Source organism: Micromys minutus (genome assembly GCF_963924665.1).
Source record: "Micromys minutus genome assembly, chromosome: 14".
NCBI lineage: Eukaryota > Metazoa > Chordata > Mammalia > Rodentia > Muridae > Micromys > Micromys minutus.
The window spans coordinates 19,258,571-19,285,563 of NC_137983.1; positions in this window are offsets into that span (position 1 = coordinate 19,258,571).

Here is a 26,993-nt window from a genome sequence, read left to right on the forward strand (position 1 = left end):
TGTAGTCCCGTGGCCTACAGAAGGAGATTCTTCCTGGTTGTGCATCTCTTTGGGTAGGCTGTGATTTCTGATGTCAGGGCTCAGCCCTGATGCACCTAGGCCACGTCTAGCCTTGGGCCAGAAGTGTGAACTCCCAGGCAGTACTGCTGTTTGCACCAGAAGAGTTATGGGAGGCCTCTCCTGGTTGTAGACAGTGGGAAGAATTTGCCTACCCTTACACTTAGGATGAAAAACCTCCTGAAGCTCTTCTGAGCTCCCTGCAACATGTGGGCAGGCAGGCACTGGTCCTGATAAAACTGGACAGGGTCTGGCAATGCATTTTTCTAATAAAAGTTATCACAGACAGAGATGCCCCCTAAGAGACTATGCTAGATTCATATTGATACAGCTGAACATGTTTGCAGCTAACCATCAGTTTGAATTCAGAGATTCCAATGAGGTTGCTAAAGAAAGGACCTAAGGAGCTGAAAGGGCTTGCAACCTCATGAGAAGATAACAACATTATCAACCACCCAAACCCTCCAAAACTTCCGTGGAGTAAATTACCAACCTCTGTGTGTACTTTGAAAGACCTATTTATCTAGTGGAGTATGTAGCTAAAGATAGCAGTGTCTGGCATCAATGTGAGAAGAGGCAGATTGTCCCAATATAGGGGGATGGCAAGGCAATGGGATGGAGAAGGGGAATCAGAAGGGACAGAAGAACCTTTGTGAAGGCTACTGGAGTGGGTCAGGGTATGGGATAAGGGTGGGGTAAAGTGATAACCTTTCTTTTTTTTTTTTTGCTAAAAATTATACATTTTTCTCAGTACTGTTTTTTTCAGACATTGAAATAATTTTTAGATAAAACCATGTGAATATATTTTTTTAGTCAGTACTTGATTTTTTTCAGGGCTTGGCATTATGCATTGAAAACCTAATAGTTACAATAAGCATAAAGTACATGCAAAACAAAACGCAACATGGAAATAGTCAAAGTCTTCTTGTTTTGTAAATATATGTATATATTTTTCTTTTCTTTATTTCTTTTTTTTAAACGACTTTATTTTACAAAACAAAGATAAATGTAAAGATTTTAAACATTTTTTGCTTAAAATTATACTTTTTTGTCAGTACTGTTTTTTCAGACATTAAAATAATTTTTCACATAAAACCATGTGAATATATTTTTTTTTAGTCAGTACTTGATTTTTTTCAAGGGCCCGACAGTACTCATTGAAAACCCAATAGTTACAATAAGCGTAAAGTACATGCAAAACAAAACGAAACATGGAAACAGTCAAAGTCTTCTTGTTTGTAAATATATGTATATATATATATTTTTTGTTTTCTTTATTTCTTGGACTTCATACAGTCTGTGAGTTGTTTCTGGGGGAGTGCAAGCTTCTGGGCTTAGCATCCAACTATCAGGGACTGCATATTATGTCTGTTCTTTTGTGACTGGGTTATCTCACTCAGGATGATATTCTCTAGATGCAGCCATTTTATTAAGAATTTGGTTAAGTCATTGTTTCTGGTGGCTGAGTAGTATTCCATTGAGTATATGTACCACAATATTTGTATCCATTCATCTTCTGAAGGACATCTGGGTTCCTTCCAGCTTCTGGCTATTATAAATAGAGCCACTATGAACATTGTGGTGCATATATCTTTGTTGTGTATTAAAGTGTCTCTGGGGTATATGCCCAGAAGTGGAATAGCTGGGTCTTCAGGTAGTACTATATCCAATTTTCTGAGGTATCACCAGACAGATTTCCAGAGTGGTTGTATTAGCTTGCAACCCCACCAACAGTGGAGAAGTGTTCCTCTTTCTCTGCAGCCTCGCCAGCATCTGCTGTCATCTGAGTTTTGGATCTTGGCCAATCTGACTGGTGTGAGGTGGAATCTCAGGGTTATTTTGATTTGCATTTTCCTGATGGCTAAGGATGTCCAGCACTTCCTCAGGTGTTTCTCAGCCATTCGGTGTTCCTCAACTGAAAATGTTTTGTTTAGCTCTGTACCCCATTTTTTAATAGGGTTATTTGATTCTCTGGTGTCTAGCTTTTTGAGTTTCTTGTACACCTTGGATATTAGGCCTCTATGTGATGTGGTGTTGGTAAAGATCTTTTCCCATTTTGTTGGTTGCTGTTTTGTTTTCTTGAAGATGTCTTTAGCCTTACAGAAATTTTGCAATCTCATTAAGTCCCATTTGTTAATCTTTGACCTTAGAGCTTGAGCCATTGGTGTTTTGTTCAGGAAATTTTCTCCTGTACCTATGTGTTCTAAGGTTTTCCCTAATTTCTCACCTAATAGTTTCAGTATATCTGGTTTAATGTGGAGATCCTTGATCCAATTACACTTGAGCTTTGTACAAAGAGATAAGAACCGGTCTAGTTTCATACTTTTGCATGCTTGAGTGCCAGTTGGACCAGCACCATTTGCTGAATAGGTTGTTTTTTTTCCATTGAATTTTTACTGCTCCTTTGTCAAAAATCAGGTGACCATATACATGAGAGCTCATTTCTGGATCTTCTATTCTATTCCATTGATCCACATGCCTATTGCTGTACCAGTACCATGCAGTTTTCAGCACAATTGCCTTGTAATATAGCTTGAGGTCAGGGATAGTGATTCCCACAGATGTTTTTTTTTTGTTGTTGAGGATTGATTTCGCTATTCCAGGTCTTTTGTTATTCCATATGAAATTGCACATTGATCTTTCTAATTCCATGAAGAACTGGGTTGGAATTTTGATGGGGATTGCATTGAATCTGTAGATTGCTTTTGGTAGGATGGCCATTTTTAAGATGTTGATTTTTCCAATCCATGAGCATGGGAGATCGTTCCATTTTCTGAGATCCTCCTCAATTTCTTTCTTTAGAGGTTTGAAGTTCTTGTCATACAGTTCCTTCACTTGCTTAGTTAGAGTCACACCAAGGTATTTCATAGTTTCTGTAACGATTGTGAAAAGTAAGTTTTCTCTAATTTCTCTCTCCACATGTTTGTTTTTTTGAGTATAGGAAGGCTACTGATTTGTTTGAGTTAATTTTGTATCCAGCCACTTTGCTGAACTTGTTTATCAGCTGTAGGAGTTCTCTGGTGAAATTTTTGGGGTCACTCAAGTACACTATCATGTCATCGGCAAAGAGTGATATTTTTATCTCTTCCTTTTCTATTTGTATCCCCTTGATCTCCTTTTGCTGTCTAATTGCTCCAGCCAGGACTTCCAGTACTATGTTGAATAGGTAGGGAGAGAGTGGGCAGCCTAGTCGAGTCCCTGATTTTAGTGGGATTGCTTCAAGTTTCTCGCCATTAAGTTTGATGTTGGCTGTTGGTTTTCTGTATATTGCTTTTATTATGTTTAAGTATGGGCCTTGGATTCCTGTTCTTTCCAGGACTTTTAACATGAAGGGGTGTTGGATTTTGTTAAATGCTTTTTTAGCATCTAGTGAGATTACCATGTGATTTTGGTCTTTGAGTTTGTTTATATGGTGGATTACGTTGATGGATTTCCTTATGATAAACCATCCCTGCATCCCAAGGATGAAGCCTACTTGGTCATGATGAATGATCATTTTGATGTGTTCTTGGATTCGGTTTGCAAAGATTTTGTTGAGTATTTTTGCATCAATGTTCATAAGTGAGATTGGTCTGAAGTTCTCTTTCCTTGCAGGGTCTTTGTGTGGTTTAGGTATGAGGGTTATTGTAGCCTCAAAAAATGAGTTGGGTAATATTCCATCTGATTCTATCTTTTGGAATAGTTTGGCGAGTATTGGTGTTATATCCTCAATAAAAGTCTGAAAAAATTCTGCACTGAACCGGTCTGGAACTGGGCTTTTTTTGTTGGGAGGCTTTTGATGACTTCTTCTATTTCTTTAGGTGTTATAGGGTTTTTTTGATGGTTTACTTGGTCTTGGTTTAACTTTGGGACCTTGTATCTGTCTAGGAATTCATCCATTTCCCCCAGATTTTCCAATTCTGTGGAGTATAAGTTTTTGTAGTAGGATCTGATGATTTCTTGAATTTCTTCAGTTTCAGTTGTTATGTCCCCACTTTTCTTTCTGATTTTGTTAATTTGGATACTCTCTCTTTGCCCTCTAGTTAGTCTGGCTAGGGGTTTATCAATCTTGTTGATTTTCTCAAAGAACCAACTATTGGTTTTGTTGATTTTTTCAATGTTTTTTTTTTTTTTTTTTTTTTTTTTTTTGTTTCTGTTTGTTCTATTTCTGCCCTAATTTTGATTATATCTTGCTGTCTACTCTTTTTGGGTATATCTGCTTCTTTTTTTAGCTGTGCTGTCAGGTTGTTGATGTTAGCTCTCTCCAGTTTCTTATTGGAAGCACTAGGGCTATGAGTTTCCCTCTCAATACCGCTTTCATTGCATCCCATAGGTTTGGGTATGTTGTGTTTTCATTTTCGTTGAATTCTAGAAAATCCTTAATTTTTTTTTTTTTCTTCTTTGACCCTGCTATTCTTTAACAGAGCATTGTTTAGTTTCCATGTGTATGTGGGCTTTTTGTTGTCTTTGTTGTTGTTAAAGACCAGCCGTAGACCATGGTGATCTGAGAGGATGCATGGGAGTATTTCAATCTTCTTATATCGATGGAGGCTCGTTCTGTGTCCAATTATGTGGTCAGTTTTCGAGAAGGTGCCATGGAGTGGTGAGAAGAAGGTGTATTCTTTTACTTTGGGATAGTATGTTCTGTATATATCTATTAATTCTAGTTGGTTCAAAGTCTCTGCTAGTTTTGCAGTGTCCTTGTTCAGTTTCTGTTTCCCTGATCTATCCATTGGTGAGAGTGGGGTATTAAAGTCTCCCACTATTAATGTTTGGGGTGAAATGTATTTTTTGAGCTTTAGTAGGGTTTCTTTTATGAATGTGGGTGATTTTTTATTTGGAGCATATATGTTAAGGATTGAGAGTTTCTCCTGACATATTTCCCCGGTAATGAGTAAAAAGTGTCCTTCCTTAACTTTTTGGATAACTTTTGGTTGGAAATTTACTTTATTCGATATTAGAATAGCCACTCCAGCTTGCTTCTTGGAGCTGTTTGCTTGGAAGTTTTTCTCCCATCCTTTTATTCTGAGATTGTGTCTGTCTTTTTCTCTGAGATGACTTTCCTGTATGCAGCAAAAGGCTGGATTTTGTTTATGTATCCAGTCTGATAGTCTATGTCTCTTTATTGGGGAGTTGAGACCATTTATGTTAATAAATATCAAGGAATATTTGTTTCTGTTCCTGCCATTATTGCTTTTTTGGGTTGAGTTGTGTCTGTGTTTTTTCTTCTTTTAGTTTTCTTGTTTAGAAATTTTCTTGTTCTTACTAGCCTGTATTTTCCCTCATTGTATTGGGTTTTCCACCTATAATTCGTTGTAGAGCTGGGTTTGTGGTCATATATTGTGTGAATTTTGATTTATCTTGAAATTGGCCTCCGGGTGGAAACAGAAGTTCTAATTTTCTGTTTCCAACTTAGTTGCTCATCCTCTATGAGCCGCCGTTCCGCCTGACAGGTAGTCCAGGCTCTCCTCTGCCAAGTGATAACCTTTCAAACGTAAATGCAGAATATCTTATTCTAAAAAATGTTATCACATTCCTTTGTGTATAGAAAAATATGGAATTAAGCACACCACCTGCTTTGCCCAGATGAGGCCTTGGTTAAATTGCATATAGTAATATGTATACAAATAAAATTTAAGCATATTTATTTTACATTAGAAACTTATTTTACATTATGAACTTCAGCAGAATGGTTTCTATAGCTTAGGACTCATTGTTTATGGCAAACTTTTGATGTCTTTTGCTGAACTTTTACAGTTTCCTATCTTATTCACAAAAGATTTTTTTTCATTTTAATAAGATTCATTTTATTATGTCAGTTGATTTAAAAAATCCATATTCAGGCCTAGAGGAATTGTTCAGCAGTTAGGAACAGTAATACTTTTTTAGAGTACCTGAGTTTAATTCTCAGCAACTAAATGGTGGCTTACATTATCTGTAACTGCAGTCACATGGGATCCAATGGTACATTATGCTGTGAAAATGTACATCCAGACAAATATTCATATACATTAATAAATAAATCTTTTAAAAGAAAAAATTTCTAGTAAGATTTCAATGTATAATATCAAACCACTAAATGAATCAAGTACTGACAAAAATCCATTCATATAGTTTATGTCAAAATGCTTTTATAAATCTGTACATGTATCTCTCTTTTTAAATAAAGTTGTAATCTCAAAAGAAAATATTTCTCTTAAGTTTAAGTGTAATTGGAATATATTGATTTTCTGTATAATCATTACTCTTAATTGCCATATTTTTATTTAACATTTTTTTCTTACAATAATTTTTGAAAACCTTTACAAATGTTTTTATTTAAAATTAATTTAGTACAAAGGTCTGTATTTTATCTGTGAACATAGGTTATACAATAGATGTCCAGAAAAAAAAGTCTTTACCACAAAATGAAAATTTATGCAGTGTTTTAACTGGTCTTTATGGTCTTTATTCTTCTTTCATTAGCAATTCTCAATAAACATTATTTATTTCTTTATTTAAGTATCAATAGAATGAGTTATTCAGCCCTCACAGTTGTATGAAGTACATATTTGACTCTATGTAGACTCTACTATTCGGCCATATACTATATGGTTTTATTACTTTAATGTTACCTTTTGTGACTTCCTTAAATCATATTTTCTATCAGAGGACATTTGGTTTGGTAGTAAATGTTGGTTATTATGAATATTATTAGTGTGAACATAAGAATGATGACTACATATACGTAGTTTAAAATAATTTTTTACTTGTGTACATACTTTTTATATTGATATCGTAGATATCTGAAGAAAAGTTGCATAAATTAGTTTTCTCCTTTTAATAGATAGACATTAGGGAGCAAGCTCATGTTTTAAGACTTGGGGCAAGCTCATTTGCCCCACGTGTCACGGTGCCAACTTATCTACTTATTTAATGACTTTCTGTTACTTAGAAGTAAAAGAGTTTTTGGCATTATTCTTAATTCTGAGATAACAAAGTGGAGTGACAATGAATATCTCTGGTAAATTAATGGAAATGTTTGAGACTTTATGTATAATAACATAAGAATTCAAAGTAGTTAGGAAAGGGAAAGGGGAGATGAGGCCATTTGTATAGTTAGTAGTTTATTATATGCCTTTCCTCATAGCCAATAATAGCCTTTAGCCAGTATATATCTTGGGAATAACCAGGCAACAGAGCATCATACAAAACAAAAACTACAAATTGTTTTTAAAATAGTTGTTCACTTATTTATTTTTATTGATTCTCTCTCCCCCCCTTTCTCTCTCTTTTTCTGTGTGTGTGTGTGTGTGTGTGTGTGTGTGTGCATGTTCTCTATCAAATTTAAAAACTTGAAGAGTAACTGCTTAGTGAGTTGTAAAAATTGAGAGAATTTTCATGGAGTGTCAGCTCAGTATTTTAAGAAGTGCTGGAGGCAGGTGTGTGTATTTTCTTGGAGGTCCCTAGAGCCACTTTGGAACAGAGCAGGTATAGGTCAGACACAATTTGAAAAGATTAACTACATTATGTGGTGTTCAAGTCACTTAAAATAGTAATAGTAACAGCTCTTCTGACCAAAGGAGATTGGATTTTTACTACCTTGATCTATATAATATTTATATTGTTAATTAAATAGATATTTTAAAAAATATAGTACATTCTGATTGTGACATTTCCTCCATGAATTTTTCCAGTTCCTATGCAAGTATCTTTTAAATATCCTGATACCAATTCTCTAGAGAGAATACTAGACCCAAAGTAGAATTTCTAAACTACATAGTTCTTTTGGAAAACCTCTGTGTTTGTCTCAAAGAGAGCGTTATAACTCAAATACATTTCTGTAAAACATGAAAACCATATTACAGCACTGTGGCTGTTTTGTTGTTGTTTGTTTGTTTTCCTAGAAGAGACAAGGGCACATTATATGTAGAAATGGGCAAATTACTTTTCTTGGATAGATAATATGATACAATCAACTTTAAAATAAGACAGTCCAATGATTTAAGAGTATTTTCTGTTTGTTTGTTTTTAGATTTTTTTTCTGAGGATTTAGGTGAGGACTTGTTGGGTTGCTTACTTTTGAATTCTCAAAACTCCTTTATTCACATTATTACTACTATAAGGTAAATTATTTCACTTATTGAAGTTTTAAATATCAAGAGAAACCATACTTAAAACAACATAGAGCCAAAAAACCTCAGTGTTTGCAAATGAATTTATACCAAAATTTATTTAAAATTCAGTCTACTTTTCATACCTTCCAAATCCTACTGATATGTTTTTTTTAATCTTTTATTTTATTGAATAGTTTATGTATTTACATTTCAATGTTATTCTTTTTCCTGGTTCCCCACTATTTCATAACCCCTCCTGCTTCTGTGACAATGCTGCCCACCAATCCTTAGAGAAGTCAGCATAAATGGAAATATCACAAATATTGGAAAAGAAATAACCAGAAAGTCAAATTTTCTCTTCATTGATTTTTATTTGATAAGTAAATGAAAAAAGAATTATTATCTATTTTATGTTTCAGAGTACTTTAGAATTAATTTATTTGCTTTATAATATTTATTAAAATATGTAAACATTGAATGATACTATTGTACTATTAATCTATCCCTAAAGGCATTAATTGAATGCTTTGTAATGTCAACTACCAATAATTTATAGTATTGGATAATAGTAAAACAATATAAAAAATACTAGGTGTGTGTATGTTTGGACTGGTTGTAAATTTGATTATACAATATATGGTACGTAAATATTTCTGAGTCCCCCTATATATTTCTTTGTGCATGTAAGACTGTGTGTATGTATACCTGTACTTTATGCTTATGGTAACTAGTAAGATTTCAATGCATGCTATCAAACCTTTAAAAAAATCAAGTACTGACAAAAACATTCATATAGTTTTATGGCAAAATGCTTTTAAAATCAGTACATTTATCTCTTTTTTAAAAAATAAAGGTGTAAGGAAAAAAAAGAATTACATAAGACTTCTCACAAGAGACTCTAAAAGCAAGAAGATCCTGGACAGATGTGATAAAGACTCTAAAAAATGAAAAATACCAACCACGGCTAATATACTTAACAAAACTCCGAATTATAATTAGATGTAGAAACCCACATATTGCATAACACAACAAATTTGTACAATATCTTTCTACAAATCCAGCACTACAAATGATAATGTATGGAAAAATCCAACCCAAGAAGAGAGACTACACCCTAAAAAAAGCAAAAAGTTACCTTATTGCAACAAACCCAAAGTAGTTAGCCACAAAAGATAAATCAATCTCTAACAACAAAAATAATAGAAAATAAATAATTATTTCTTAATATCTCTTAACATCAGTGGAATTAATTTCCTAATAAAAACATATAGCCTAACAGACTGGATACATAAACAGATTTCCAGCATTTTGCTGCATACAGGAAATTCATTTCATTGATAAAGACAGACACTACCTCAGAGTAAAAGGCTGTGTAAATTTTTTAAAAGCAATTGGTCCAAAGAAGCAAGCTGGAATAGACATTCTAATATCAAATAAAATTTACTTTCAAACAAAAGTGATTGTATTGGCTGTCTTTGTGTCTACTTGATACAAGCTGGAGTTATCACAGAGTAAGGAATCTCAGTTGAGGAAGTACCTCTGAGATCCAGCTGTAAGGCATTTTCTCAACTAGTGATCAAGTGGGGGAGGGCCCAGCCCACTGTGAGTGGTGCCATCCCTGGGCTGGTAGACCTGGGTTCTATAAGAAAGCAATCTGAACAAGCAAGGGGAAGCAAGCCAGTAATTAAGATCTCTTCATGCACTCTGCATCAGCTCCTGCTTTCTGTCCTGCTTCGATCCCAGTCCTGACTTACTTTGGTGATAATATATTTGTAAGCTGGATAAACTTTTTCCTCTCCCACTTGCTTTTTGGTCATGATGCTTTGTTCAGGGATAGAAACCCTGACTAAGACAAATTGGTACAAAGAGTAAGGTATTCCTGTGATACGCTGACCATGTAGGGGAGGACTGTGGAGAGACTTTGGAACTTGGAGCTAAAATAGACATTGGCTTATTAGGAGTGCTGTGGGATGTTCTTTAGGAGCTTAGAAGATAATGTTGAGAACAGTGAAGAAGATGGAGGCTTGGATTGCAAAATATCAGAGGGAAGATTAAAGATTCTTTTATCAGGCCTCTTGCTGTTTAGATTGTGAAGAGTCTGTGGTTTTGGTTAGCTGGAACTGAAGAACCAGCTGTGATTAATAAGATATCCGAACCACTAAAGCAAAACCTTTGCATTACTGGGATTATGGACGCTTCTCAGCTGAAGCTAAGAAATTAGCAGTGATTAAGAAGAGAGCAGCAAACCAATAGCCAACATCAAATTTAATGGTGAGAAACTTGAAGCAACCCCATTGAATTCCTGGAATAGATAAGGGTGCCTACTCTCCCCCTGCTATTCAACATAGTAATGGAAGTCCTGGCCAGAGCAATTAAACAGCAAAAGGAAATCAAAGGGATACAAATCAGAAAGTAAGAAGTAAAAATATCACTAGTTGCAGATGACCTGATAGTATACTTAAGTGACCCCAAAAATTCTACCAGAAAAATTTTACAGCTGATAAACACTTTTAACAGTGTGGCTGGATAAAAAATTAACTCAAACAAATCAGTTGCCTTCCTCTACTCAAAGGAGAAACATGTGGAGAAAGAAATTAGGGAAAAGATACCCTTCACATTAGTCACAAACAATATGAAATACCTTGGTGACTCTAACTAAGCAAGTGAAGGAACTGTATGACAAGAACTTCAAATCTCTGAAGAAGGAAATTGAAGAAGATCATAGAAGATGGAAAGATCTCCCATGCTCACGGATTGGAAGGATCAAGATTGTAAAAATGGCCATATTACCAACAGCAATCTACAGATTCAATGCAATCCCCTTCAAAATTCCAACCCATTTCTTCATTGAGTTGAAAAGATCAATGTGCAATTTCATCTGGAATAACATAAAATCTAGAATATTGAAATTCATTCTCAATAACAAGAAACCATCTGTGGGAATCACCATCCCTGACCTCAAGCTATTTTACAAGGAAATTGTGTTAAATGTTTCATGGTAGTGGTAGAGAGATAAGCACGTGGATCAATGCAACAGAATCGAAGATCCAAAAATGAACCCTCACACATACAGTCACATGATTTTTGCCAAAGATCTGAAAACTTTCAATGGAAAATGGACAGCTTCTTCAAGAGATGGTGCTGGGTCAACTGGCACTCAGCATGCAGAAGAATGAAAAAAGACCCTTTCTTATCTCCTTGTATAAAGCTCAATTGTAAGTGGATCAAAGATCTCAACATTAAACCAGGCACACTGAAATTATTAGAACAGAATTTAGGGAAAACCTTAGAACACATAGGCACCGGGTAAAATTTCCTGAACCGAACACCAATGGCTTGTGCTCTAAGGTCAAAGATAGAGAAATGAAACTTAATGAGATTGCAAAGTTTCTGTAAGGCTAAGAACACTGTCAAGAAAACAAGATGGCAGCCAAAAGATTGGGAAAAGATCTTTACCAACCCCACATCACATAGAGGTCTAATGTCCAATATATACAAAAAATTCAAGAAGATAAACTCCAAAGAATCAAGCAATTTTATTAAATATTTGGCTAAAGAGCTAAACAAAAAATAATCAAATGAGGAATATCAATTGGCTGAGAAGAATCTAAGGAATTGCATGACATCCCTAGTAATGGGGGAAATAGAAATTCAAACAATCCCGAGATTCTACCTCACACTAGTCAGAATGGCTCAGATCAAAATCTCAGATATCTCAATCTCAGAGATACTGGCAAGGATGCAGAGATAGAGGAACACTCCTCCACTATAGGTTGAGTTGTAAGCTGGTACAAACACTCTGGAAATCAGTCGGCCTGTTCCTCAGATAACTAACATATTCTTACCTGAAGGCCCACTTATTCCACTTCTGGACATATACCCCAGTGATGCTCCAACATACAATGAGGACATATGCCCCACAATTTTATTAGCAGCCCTATTTATAATAGCCAGAAGCTGGAAAGAACCCAGATGTCCTTTAGTAGATGAATGAGTACAAAAATTGTGGTATATTTACACAATGGTGTACTACTCATCTATTCAGAAAAATGACTTTATGAAATTTCTAGGAAAATGGATGCATCTAGAGAATACCTCCTTAATCAGGTAAACCAGTCACAAAATAACAGACATATTATGCAGTCATTGACAATTGGATACTAGCCCCAGAATGCTCTGAATACCCCAGAACCAACTCACAGGCAATATGAAGTGCAAGAAAAAAAAACAAAGCCAAAGAGTCAAAGCCTCAGTTATTTCTAGGGAAAAAAATAATAAGTGTATAGCACCTCTCAAAATGTGGTACACCTAGACCTTAAATAATTAATAATCCAAGAGCTAGGAATTTAGCCCTGTGGCATTTTTTTGTCATTCAAACAACATTATTTTTAATCTAAACTGTTTAAATCTCTGACTGTTTCCCTGTTACATTCTGTTCTACATGTACTTTATGCTTATGGAAATTAATGGGATTTCAATGCATGCTATGAAACCTCTAAAAGAATTAAATACTGACAAAAATATATTCATATAGTGTTATGCTAAAATGTTTTTAAAAATCTGTACATGTACCTCTTTTCTTAAAAAATAAAGTTGTAAGAAAAAAATAACCAGAAGCTGGAATGTACTAAGATATACTTCTACCAAAGAATGGATACAGAGGACGTGGTTCATTTACACCTTATAGTACAATTCAGCTACTAAAAATAATGAGTTCATCAAATTCTTAGACACGTGGATGGAACTATAAAATATCCTGTGTGAGGTAACATAGTCTGAAAAGAACACACTTGATAGGCGTTAACCCACACATGGATCTTAGCTCAAAACCCCAGAATATGCAAGATACAATTCAAAGACCATATAAATCTCAAGAAGATGGAAGACCAAAAAGTGGATGCTGCAGTTCTTCTTAAAAAGGAGGAAGAAAATATTCACAGGAGAAAATACAAAGACAAAGCTTAGAGTATAGCCTGAAGGAAGATTTTTCCTGGGACTGCGCATTCCTCCACTGGGGATCCATCCCATATGCAGTCACCAAACCCAGACAATATTGTGCATGTCAAGAAGTTGATACTGACAGGAGCCTGATACAGCTGTCTCCTGAGAGGCTTTGCTAGATCCTAGAAATACAGATGTGATGCTTACCTCTAACCATTGGATTGAGAATGGGGTCCCCAGTGAAGTATATACAAAAAGGACTGAAGGAACTGAAGGGGTTTGCAACTCCATAGGAAGAACAGAAATATCAACCAAGCAGACCTCACAGAGCCCTCAGAGACTAAACCAATAATCAAATAATACACATTGATGGACCCATAGCTCCAGCCACCTAGGTATCAGAGGATGGTCTTATTGGTCATCAAGGAGAGAAATGGCTCATGGCCTTGTGAATTCTCAATTTCCCAATGTAGGTGGAATACTATGGCAGAGTTTGGGGATGTAGTGAATGAGTGTGTAGAAGAACATTCTCATAGAGACAGTGAGCCAAGGCTAAGGAGGGGGATTCCAGAGGGGAAACCATAAAAGTGGGTAACATTTGAAATGTAAGTAAAGAACATATCTAATTAAATATTTTCAAAAGGAGCCAGAAGATTAGAAAACACTTCTAGATTTGATATGTCCCCAAGCAGAGCAATTCAGTGAAAAGCTGGGAAAAACCAGACTGAGTCAGTCAGCTTGGAGAAATATTTAAGCCAGAAAATAGGAGTTGAACCAGCCAACTAGAGAGATCAGAAATAACTAAAAAGAGTTGCTTTATTCTATAGTAACCTTATGAGATGTTCATTACATCCTTCATCAATGAATCTTCTCATTGAAACAATCAGATAACATTAGAAAACTTCTGCCATTTAAAATTCAGAGTAGAATATTCCTCTACTCACTCATCTACAAAGCACTCCCATAACTAAGGCTAATGGAGCATTGGGAAGAGATGGGGGTAGAATGTTGTTAGAAGCCCAAGGATCATGATATTTGCTGTGATATCTCCTAGTAATGTCATAAGCTACATACAAAAAGTCCAAACAAGATTAATGCACAAATATGAGCTGTGAAGATAGATGGGCAAATGTCTATGAGGCTTCAACCTTGAACAAATACCTTAAACAAAAACCCATAGGCACCAAAGAAATTTGGGTGCACAAGAGGGGATATTTTCTACAGAAGCACAGAAAAGTAGTTTATGCAGTGTCAAATTGTTAGCCTTGAAAACTTACATATAAGTAACATTATATAGGCCAACCAATGATATATATTATATATAGTATATAATATATGATATATGATTTATGATATATAATATATGATATACTATATATGATATACAATATATGATATATATTTTATCATTTAATATATTAATATATTATATACCATGCTTATATCCACACATGCAGATGCATATTCATTTACACATAAATGGAGGGCATACAGAATAGTGAAAAAAAAAGTCTTGAACTTTTAGAAAATTAGTAAAGTTGTATATGTTATGTTTAGAAGGAGGAAAGTGAAAGGATAAATGTAATTACAGAATAATTTCTAGAATAAAATTAAAATATCTCGTACTGGAGCAGCTGGCACGTAAGAAATGACAGTATTCACTTTATCATTAAAAAGAAAAGTGTGACTTTAAATAATGAAAATGTCTATTCACTAGAAAGCTGCAATAAATACAATTATAAAACAATACCCTGTGAGCGAGATCATCAAAGGAAGCTTTTTTTTTCAAATTATTATTAATTTATATCTAGAGTTAACCCATAGTGAGATTCATGCTAAAACAGAGCCCTTAGTACAAAATTATTGTATCCATTAAAATATGTTCTCCACCAAAATGAAATAAAAAGAATAAATTCTGAACTATGTAGATCTGAGGATATTAAATAACAAACTCACAAAAATTCATTGTGATGAATGACAGCAAAATGCTATTTCAATGACATGAGGTAAAGTAAAGTAAGTAGAAGATAAACCATATCTAGTCTCATTTTAAAAATAAAAAAAACCTTGAAACAATAAATTAAGCTTACTTGTTAAATATTAGTTAAGCAAAGGACAACTCAACCTAAAGCACAGAGAAAAAGAAACCATACATGCTAAATGAACAAAGTTGTAGAGATTAAAGAACTTTAGAGTAACATCAGTAATATGCGATGGACTGTCTGAAAGAGTAAGCAAAATTGGCAATACCAATTATCTCAGTAATGCTGGGACCACTAGAATGACAAAACAGATCTTGGGAATTAAACTGTATATTTTGCATAAAAGTCCTTAGTCCATAATTCAAGGAACTCAGAGAAGAGGAACTGAAGGCAGAAGCTGGAGGCAGGAACTGAAAGTTAAACCGTGGAGAATGGTATTAACTGGTTTGCTCTTCCTAGCTTGATCTGTTTGCTTCCTTATATATCTCAGAGCCACCTACCTACCCCAAACATGCACACTGTGCTGTACAATTCTACATCACACATAAACAAGTGAAATACTGTGCAGTATTGCAAAGTCTTGTAGCATGAAAATGGGAACATTTTTGAAACTGAGTTTATCTCTCCTCAGTGAACTACAGCTTTTATCTAGTTGACAGGAACTAACCATTTACTTATTAGACTCAGAACAGAAATGGGACAACTGCATTGATTAAATAAATTAATTTCATTGTAGCATAATATATGAAGAATCAAATGGAAACATGTAAATCTGTCTATTGAAAGAAAAAAAATATTCCCAGAAACAGACATTCAAACCCTGTAAAGAAATAAACAGAAGATCTGAATAAGATTTAGAAACTAAGGCTACCAGAAATAAAATCTGGGCCCAAATGGCATCACTGACATAGTTTCCACAAAGCTTTCTAAAGATAGAGAAAATATCACTTACTAAATTATTATATTTCATAAATTTCTTAGTTCCAAAACAAACTTACAAAAATAAAGCAAAATTATAGATTTAGATATGAGTACCTGCCCTGAAGTAGTCAATAAAATATTATCAAATCATATATAAGCAAATATTTTTAAAAATCTTATATATGATCACCTAGGGTTTATTGTAAAAATTGCAAAGCTGTTTTGTTTTTACCCCACCTAACACATCAATGCCAATAAAATATGAATGCTTCAATATTACTCAAAAACAAGCCAGTATAATTTGCGGAGGTTTCCATCAGTCTTGTCACTTTTGAGTCCTTGCCAAAAGTACTCACCACAATATCTTTCCTTTATGTCTCTAGAGTCTTCAAACACCAACCTTTTTCTTTTCGGAATACAAGGGAAGCATCTCTTGATGTTGAGGATAGCAAGAATAGTTGTAGATTTGAGGAGAAAGAAGTGTGGTTTCTCATAGAAACTTTCCCTTAATTTGATCCTAGGCACTTGCTTCATTATCTCTATGAGAGGATTTTAAGCCCCAAAAGATGGTAAGCAGACCAAACTGAACTTGACAGCTCATCTGAAAAAGAAAATGTTTTATACTAAAGAGAAACAATAGAAAAATACTTAAGCTTGAAGTGAGCACATGTTGCAAGCAATGGGGACAAAACTCTCTTTTCTCTTTAATCTACAGCTTCTGTTCCTGTAAACCGATACCATAGTTTGGCTTCTATATGTAATGCAGTAACCAGAGATTGGTTATTTTGAAAATCTCAGCCATCTTACACTACTTCACATACATTAAATCTATATGTTTGGGATCTATATGAGTAGTGAAATACAAACTCAACTCTTTTACCATCATTTTACTTTTTTCTAAACTAAAGGAAATCACCTCCAACCTCATCTTTCCTGGACTCAAAAATAAGCTATTACTGTTTGTACTTTCAAAATTTCGATATCAGTGTAAGTATAAGCAAAAGTACTACAAGAGACTTTTCAGTCTGTGAAGAGATGATATGTAGTTTTACAGACATTGAGAAGGAAACCTACTTTTGCTGTCTCACCATCTTTGTATGGTTACTATTAATTCACAGCAAAACTCTTAAATGTCAACCTCTTCTTTAATATACATAACTCATATATATCATGGAGAAAGCAATCTTACAATTAACACAGTAATACTTTGAAAGTGTTGACCTTCATATATGTTTTAAATATACATATAAAATATATGCCATATAAAACACACACACACACACACACACACACACACACACATACACATACACACAATGTAATACAGTTACTTTATGTATATCATCAAAGCAAAAATGTCATTTTCTTTTTAAATGATTAACCTGGAAAGACTGCATTCTGTTTCTTTGTACAGAGGCTATTTGCTTTTGGGTAGTACAGGCCACTGTGACCTATCACACTTAGTACTTACTCTGCAACAGACATGTTTCCTAGCTTATTGTGTTCTTTAGCCTTAAATAGCTTTGTTTTGTTTAGACAGTGCCTTCATTTAGGGAAAAAAGATGTTTCACTGCATGAGGTACATTTCTAAATGAAGTTCCAGAAATAGACCAAATAAGCAAATTACGTGCATGGATTGGCTCGACATAGGAAAATAATGTGATCCTGCAGCCTGCTTGTCTTGACTTCGTTTGCACACCAGAAGATGTTAAAAGAATCCAAAGCTCCTAACAGACTTTCAAAGAAAAGTTTTACGAATATGAACACCATCTTTCCTTAAGTTCACCAATTAATGTCTACATGGAAATAATTTCTATACCTTCTGGCAATATGATAAAAATAACCCTGGTTAGGTTATTAGATATTTTTTAATCATTTCAATAGATATTGTTTTTTTTGTGTTTAAACCATTATATTATTTTTTAAAACTATGTCAGAAAATATATTCAATAAAATTCATTAGTGTAATTTGCATAATAAGTAGAAAAATTAAAATTACTTTAATGCCTCAGAAAATTGAACTAATAATGCTAATGACTCCGTGTTCTATTTTAATGCATCTATGTAATAATGTGTGTGTTTATGTACTAATCTATCCATTTTCTAATGTCTCCAACATGCATTTCAGTATCATATTCTTTATAACTTGAACACAGCTGGCATTTAGGAAAGTGTTGATTTACTTTTAGATGTCAAGTATGGAAATATAACTTTTCCTTCACAAAGTGACTAATGAGCTTGTCAGTAGAGTGCTGCTTTACAGAGTTTTATGTAACAAAAGGAGTTGTGGCTCTTTTTATTCTAAACCCGAAGTAGAAAAACATGGCAAAGAGAAGTGAAATGTCAAATAAAATCTATCATGACTCAATTATACATGACAGAAAATATGAAAGTGGAAAATATATTGTTAGATAAATTTAATTGAACATATTAGGTAATGGAGACACTTTATTTATTTATGGTAACATATTATCTGCTACCAAAATTCAAATATATTAAGTCAGTTTGGCCAACCCATAATCAGGGTGTAAATTAATAATGTTATTCTTCAGATATTCGTTAAGAAAAGTATAATATATTTTTTATTTTTTAATAATTCATTCAAATCCGACACCTGTAGGAAGAGACTTGTCAACACTTATGCTGTGAGGCACATGACATGAGTAATTTACAAACACATTATGGAGGATGAAAATTTCTTTAGATTTGTAGATCAGTTTCTGCCCATTGTCCTGAAAGACAAAGTTTTTCCACTCAAGAAGCTGAATAGAAAGTAAAATACAAATCTCACTCAATAATTTTCATGTTGATTTGGGATTTAAGAATCATCTTAAGGATATTCTCTGTATTTACATTTGAAACGTTATTCCCTTTGCCCCCCACCCTGTTCCCACCATATCTGCCCCTCTACATGTCTCCACGGGGGTACATCCTCTCCCAATCACCCTCTTCACCTCAGTGCCTTGGAATTTGCCTATATTGGGAAAAGGTATCCTCACTGTACCAAAGGTCTGTTCTCACATTTTATGCCAGACACTGCTATCTCTTGCTACATATGCAATTGGAGCTATAGGTCTCTCCATATATGCTCAGTGATTGGTGTTTTAGTCCATGGTAGTTGTGCAGGGTTTGGTTGTTTGATAATGCTGTTTTTCTTTTGGAGTTGCAGACCCTTTCTGCTCCTTCAGTCCTTTCTCTAGCACCTTCATTGGGGTCCCCATGTTCAGTAGGATGGTTAGCTGCAAGTATGCTCAGCTATATCTGTATCACTTTGGCAAAGCCTCTGAAGAGGCATCAATTTCTCATTCCTACCAGTAAGTACTTCTTGGCATTAGCAAAAGTGCTAAGGTTTGGTGGCTACATATGGGATGAACCCCCAGGTGAGGCAGTCACTGTAAATCTTTTTTTCAATTCATACTCCTCTATGTCTCCTTTTATTTCCTCCTGTAATGGTTTTGGTCTTCCTTCTAAGAAAGACTGAGGCATCCACTTTCTGCCTTCCTTCTCTTTGAGCTTCTTAAGTTCTGTGAATGGTTTCTTGGGTTACTCGAGATTTTGGGGGCTATTATGTCAGGGTTGTTTTGATTTACATTTCCCAGATGACTAAGGATGTTCAGCATTTCTTTAGGTGCTTCTCAGTCATTTTATATTCCTCAGTTGAGAATTCTTTCTTAAGTTCTGCCCCTCATTTTTTATTAGGATTATTTATCTAGAGTCTAACTTCTTGAGTTCTTTGCCTACACTGGATACTAACACTCTACTACATGTAGTCCTGGTAAAGACCTTTTTCTAATCTGTTGATTGTCATTTTGTCCTTTTGACAGTGGCCTTTGCTTTGCAGGTCCCATTTTGGACATTATGTCTTCAATGTGAAAGCACAATACAAACAGATAATAATGGGGGTTCTCGAGGTTCACATACAGTTGCTCCTTCGATGAGTGATTCCAAGCACCAAATATAAAGCTTTTGCTCAGAGTTGCAGTTTGTAATTCATGTATTTCAAATCTGGGTATAGCCACACTATTTTCTTAATGTCTTTCCAATCTCAGTGTCAGTTTTAAACACCAGCTAATTTCTTTGCGCAAGTCCTGTTGCAGAAGTGTGAATCACAGGTGAAAGTGTTCCCACTTCTTTACAAATATTAATTCCTGAGTAATTAACCAACTGTAAAATTTTGAGTTTCCCTTATGCCTTATATATTTTCTCCAAGTCTAAAAGTAATACATTTATTACTTATAAAGGTGATTAAAATTAATTTATATAAACTAAGATTATCCCTGCTTGCCTTGTACAGATATCTATAGTGTGATTGATGATGCAGTTTTTGTTCACAACTAGTTGTCTCTGTTTTCATGAGAAAGTCTAAATATTTTATATCTAGTTTTCTCTCTGTAATACACAATCAGAATGTATTAGAGAGAATTTTAATGAATATTTGTTTGATTAGCAAAAAGATAACCACTGATTTCTTGATTAGTTTTATTTTTGAGATTATAATATTAATACAAAAATAATTCTTCTATTTCTTCTCTCCAAAACTTCTTGCATGCCATTTCTTCTTCTATTTCATATAAGTATAACTTATTTTAATTAATTATTATTAATTACCTATATATACATAAATATACATATATATTTATAAATATAATCTACTAAGTCTTTATAATATTACTGGTACTGATCATGTGATAAGAGACAAGCAGTTTTTGAGCTCTTCTCTGGAGAAGAATATTTGTTCCATGTTCAGCATTTTCTAGTTGTCTGTAGTTCTTTGTGTAGGATTGAAACACCATTGTGTTTCTCATGTTTGCTCCTGCATGTTTTTTTTGCTGTTGTCCTCGTTCAACTCAAGTTTACAAGACCAGTTGGTACTTAAGCAACAGTGGGTATAGTTTCTGATAGTACCAGATAACACATTCTTACCACAAGATTACATATTCTCTGGTTCATACAATGTTTCCACCCTCTTCCTTCAATGTTCCTTGATTCCTTTAATGAAGGGTGAGGAGTGTCCTCCCCTGTGGGTATAAAGACAATTTTTTGATGTATTCCAGGGTTGTGCCAGTTTAGGAAACTGATAGTTGTATATTTTCCTTCAAGGTTTATCACTTTATTACCCCTAAATTGTTGGTTAGATTTTTAATATATGGCATGGGTTCTGTCTGAATAAGTCTTAAGTCTCATACACAGCTATTAGTTACTCTAAAGGTTTGTATGCACTTCTTTTCTACAACCTTAGGTAATTGTGCCAATGATGGTTGTTGTTCTGGTTTCAGAACTGGGGAGGTATTGTTTGCTTCCCTCCTGTAGAAGCTTACATAAAGTCTTCGGTACCATGAAAAAAAAAAAGTCCTAAGAGAGAAGGTGTTCAGTCATTTCCAGCTGAGACACCTAGGAGTCCTTCATCTGAAGAGCCTGGTGTCATCCACAATGTGAATTTACCTTGAACCTCTTGTAGGCAACTATTAGAAATAGCAATAGGTTTTAGTGACAGTCAGAGTTTTCTTAGGAATACTTAATGATTAATTTTAATTAAATATCAAAGCTTATTAATTCTTTTCCAATGGTTTATAATATGTCTGGAACTTTCTTTGTTACAGTTACTTTTCTTATGAGTCAAATACTGGTTCAGCAGTAACCCCTCTGCATCCTCTACAAAAGTTGGGAAAATTCATTTGCCTTCTTTCCCCAAACATACCCACATGAACAAAACCGCTAGGATAAAACTCCAGGCTAACATGCCGTCATTTCTTTTTTCCATCTTCCCAGCAACCCTGAAAATTGTCAGCTCAGGGTCTCTGTATTTAACCAAGAATGGACACAATACCAGCTGTAAAACTCTCTTGCTTTAGCCTGGATCTGTGAGTTCACTGACTTCTACCTGTAAAATGGGTGAACCCATCTAAGACCTGACTCCTAATAAACCTTGTTTTAGCTACCTTTAATGTGGTCTAATGTGTGGGTATATATATATATATATATACATACATACATACATACATATATATATATATGTATGTATGTATGTATGTATATTTCTCATATATATACATGAGAAAAGTCCATCAAGTGGATGTATGTGTAATATTTCTCCAGAAAATGTTTTGTCACACAACACAATTGGTGTCCAAAAAAGAACTTCATAAGGACATTGAAGAATTATGGAGAAATGAGTTCAGGGTATGAAAAGTAAGGTGTGCAAATAAAGTCACTGCGAACATGCATAGTGGTGGTGTGGCATCCATGGAGGAAATTGTGATATGTTTGTCTTTTGCTGTATGGTGTGTATTTATGTTTCTTTGTGATATAACAGCAGTTCATGGTTCTTTCAATAAATAGTCAGATGTGCTAATAAGACTGAACAATCCAGATTAGAAATGTCACTGGGATGTGGCATATATGTTTGTTCTCTTCGGACTAACACATGAATTCTGAAGTCCCCTAAAAGCAATGGTTCAAAGGGAGGAAAGGTACTAATGACGGAGCTAGAAATAAGGGATCTCTAGGCTAGTGTGAATGTTTAGTTGGTTTGCTGCATCCATTGGTGGAGCAATATTTTTAAAAAGCACGCACACGCACAGGCACACACTGACACACACACAGACTTTGGCAGGTCTAAATACTTTTGGCCAGCATGTAAAAGGAGCATAACCTTAAAGAGTAACATAGAAGAAACAAGGAAACAATAACAGAGAGGAAGATATCTATTTGGGTTACTCAGAGAATTTGTGGAAAAAATTTTGTCTAGTTGGAGCTCATAAGGAAACAATTCTTCAGTAGATCTAATTGTGTGTGAAAGAACTTCTCCACGACTTTAATGTCTGAAGAACACTCCATAGAAGAGAACTGTGATAGAATAAAATAAGTGAAGTCAGTCAAGTCTGTTCCAGTGGTGGGTAATACCCATGGATGAAGGACAGCACATTTCTCTACAGTAAAAGGGCATGAGGGATGATTATTTACCCAGCCAGGAACTTCCAAACTGTCAGGTATAGTGGATGGTGAGACAGAGGCTACAGCTACATTCGCAATGCCAACTCAGGACCACTCATATAAAAGATTCAGCAGGTGCAGCAGAGAAGATCAGAGCCATGTTCACATTTTTTTTTTCTTTTGGGTAGGTCTAAGCAGATGCAGTCAGGTGTCTAACTTTATCAAGTGAGGAGAAATGTAGCAAAACAACATGAAGAAGCTCCTGGATACAGAAACACAGCAGCTCAGATAGAATGTGGGAGGAGCCTTTCATTTTTCTGTAAATATAATTTCAATTATATATTTTATAATTTTCACAATAATACAATCAAATGGTTTTGAAAACAATGATGTTTTGTGATAACTATTCATCTTCTTTAAGAATATTTTCTGTGATGTTTTTGAATCTTCTGGCTCTTACAATCCTCTCTCTCTATCTTCCTCAGGGTTAAATGATCTGCATAATGTTTGGTTACCGATCTCTGTATCAGATTCAATAGATGATGGGTAGGGTCTCACTGATGATAATTATATTAGGATATTGTCTATGAGTAGAGTATAATGTCATTAGGAATCATGTCTTACCTTTTTGAGGTGTGGGTCTGGTACATTTGAATTAATCATAAGTTTCTGCACTTTCTAGAATTTGGTTCCTGGCCTTCTAGGCAATGTCAAGGGTGGATTTTGTTTTCTGGCATTGGTCTCAAGCAAGATCACTCATTGATTGGCTACACTAACAATTTCTATACTACTTTTCCATAGCAAATCATGCTGGTAGAATTGTTAAACATGGATACATAAGAGCTCCCTCAAAAATGAACTAACAAACAGTGAGCCTGGATGTGTCTAACCTGGGCTCTGCTTATATATGCTATATCTGTATAGACTGGTGGTTTGGTGGGACTTCTGAAAGAGTGAGCTTGGCCATTTCAAAGCTTTGCCTCCTTTTTTGTGTCTGTTTCTTCTATTAGGTTGCATCATACTGACTTCATATGAAGGGGGTGCCTAGTCTTATTGAAATATAATATGCCATGTATGGAGATGTCCCAAAGAGGTATTGACATGAAAGTAAGAGGAAGGGGAAGGAAATGGGGAGAGACAAAGTAGGGGAAAACTGAAATCAGAATAATATATGAGGGTATACATTAATTAAAGAAAAACATGTAAAAATAGATTAGTCTTAAAAAACTCTCTAGCTCTTTAATCTTGGCTTTCAGATAACAGTGTAATTACCTTTTTATATACCATGTTTTTATGCTATATGAATTATTTTAGCCAGTGTTGGAAAAGACAGGAGGTATCCCAGAAGACCAAGAGAATGAATGGAAATCTGCAAATGGCAGGGTTCAGGTGTTGGGTTCGGGGGGCATCTTGAGAACATGACAGAGATCTGGGACAGTGCAAACACCAAGTTGTGACTCACAGAAATGGGTATATGAAAATTGGATATGTTATATAGTTTAGCCAGACAGGAATCCCACTAGACAGGTATGGATACTAACCCACCCATATAACCTCCTAGTCAAAATGTAACTTGCCTACAAGAAACACAAGGGCAGGGAATAAAGTACAAACTGAAGGAATGGCCAAGCAATATCTGGACCAACAAGAGACTTTCTATGGGGAAGTACCAATCCCTAACACTGCCTCCTTACAAAGAGGAATATACCCTGGCTATCCTCTGATAGGCTCTACCCAGTGGCTGACACAGAGGGTACCAGAGACTCACAATCAAACAGTGAATGGAGCTTGCCTACATACTTTGTCTGGTCTGGAATCAGCCCCGCCCCCCCCCACAGTGATATGAAGCAGATGTGCAGCTAAGTCTTCATGTTCATCATGAACAACTAAAGCAGAGGCTATCCTAAAAGCTGATGCCTTTCTGTGATATAAGTTGTCCTAGCTGAGCTGCTTTGTCTGGCCTCAGTGAGAGAGCATGTGCATAGCCTTGTGGAGACTTGATGTGCCAGTGTTCAGGCATATGGAGGTGGGAGGAAGAAGAAAAGTGAAGGGGAGTAATTGTGAGAAATGTGACCAGGAGTGGGGACAGTGATCAGGAAACAAAGTCAATAATTAGGAAAAATTGGAATATGTTAACCTTATTAAGTATTGAGTTGTCTAACCAGTAAGCATGTGGCTTTCATGGGTCTCCCCGTGGTCCTCTGTGTGTGTATTAGCTTGGTGTTTTTGTGAGACCCTAAAACTGGAGCCAGTATATGTCTGACTCTTTTGCCTTATCTAGCCTTGTTACTGAGATTTTTACCTTGTCTTATTGTATCTTGTTTTGCTCTGTTTTATCCAGAACGGAAAATAAAAAGACAGGAAGAAAAGAAGGAAGGAAAGAAGGAAGGAAGGAAGGAAAGAAGGAAGGAAGGAAGGAAGGAAATAAAGAAGAAATGAAATTACTGATCATTTGTTCTTATCATCATAGATGTAATAATACTCAATACAGTGCTTTCCAACTGAAAACCTTTGTAGACATGAAAGGCAGATAAGTTACAGCCGAGCAGGGATGGAAAAGAAACCAGGAGCTTCTGCAGCCTTGACACTGATATGACACATAGCCAGCTAGAGGAAAGTTCTCTGAAATTGACTACTCAAAGGAAAAGGCTGCACACCATTCACAATGACAGTAGAATTGGCAGTGAACCAAAAAATTAATCTAAATAAACTATAACCAACATAGCAATCCTAAGTGAACCTTACAAACACTGTGTGAATTGATAAGGCAGGAGGTCCTTCCATGTGACTGAGTTTGGGGGTTTCTGATTAGCACAAAATACCACAAGAGTCATCTTTTGTTAGAGTCTGGAATAATAGTTTGTAAAAAATAATCACATATAGGCATAATCTGCTATATGTTCATGAAGGCCTTTCTCATTCTGTACTGAGACACTTGATAAAACTATCACATCAGAGGAATCTGAAGTTGAATGATAGACTGCAAAAATAATCCTTAAACAAACATTAATCACACTGTGTTTGTATTATGTGAAATAAAAATAATAACAATCAAAGCTCAGACAGTTTTGCACAAAAATGATTTCTTGTAAAAATATGTTTCCCAGTTACATAGCTTTAAGCAGTCTGACATTAATATCTCTCTGAGTATTGTGACAAACACTGGTTATTAAAGAATACATCTAACTTATCTCCCGCAAGGAAAGCTGTTTCCACTGGGAGACTGCCATAACAGTAACCTGCTTCACCATGTCCACATCATTTTATTGATGTACACATCTCAAAGAAACTTTTCCATTAAAAAATCATTATTGTAAACTTTGCTTCCTTCATGGGCTAAAAAACCTCATATACTGTTGAACTCTGTAGATAAAGCCTTTTCATTAAAAAGTTACTTTGAAAGCATACAGTTTGCTATTTTATAAATATTAAACGTTGCAGAACACAACCAATAGCTAGATAAAATTTTTAATTTTTTATGTTAAACCCAAACAAGAAATAATTTTAAACTGAGTTTTATTGTCATTCTTAAAATGAACAATATATACAGGCTTCACTAATATTGTGAATGAGAACTAAGTTGTTTTGATTACTAATATAATTTATCCTAATCCTATGTAAGATTTTATCTATTTAAATACTATATATATATATATATATATATATGCTTGCCTGTATTTTACTTCTAAAATTTTGTAGTTGAAAATATGATGATCATTTTTTGCCTTGAAGTGTTATTTCACAAAGTGTTGTCCTACTATAATAGCCAACAAGTTAAAACTCATAAAAAAATCTAAAATAGTTTCATCATGGCAAGAAATTTGCACATTATGGCCCACTCTCACTTCACATACATATTCAATGACTGCTCATCACAATGACTTACTAAAAGTATTTTTGTTATTTTGAGAATAATACATGCATGAAAATTTACCATGCAAACATTTGGGACTGCACTTCAATCACATACATTACTGTGGACAATTGTAGAGGTTGCTATGGGTTCTAGTGTTGCTGATATTTATTGCTGAGTGTAGTCACGCATTTATTTTACTTGATATTTATTCTAAACCAAGAACAGGAG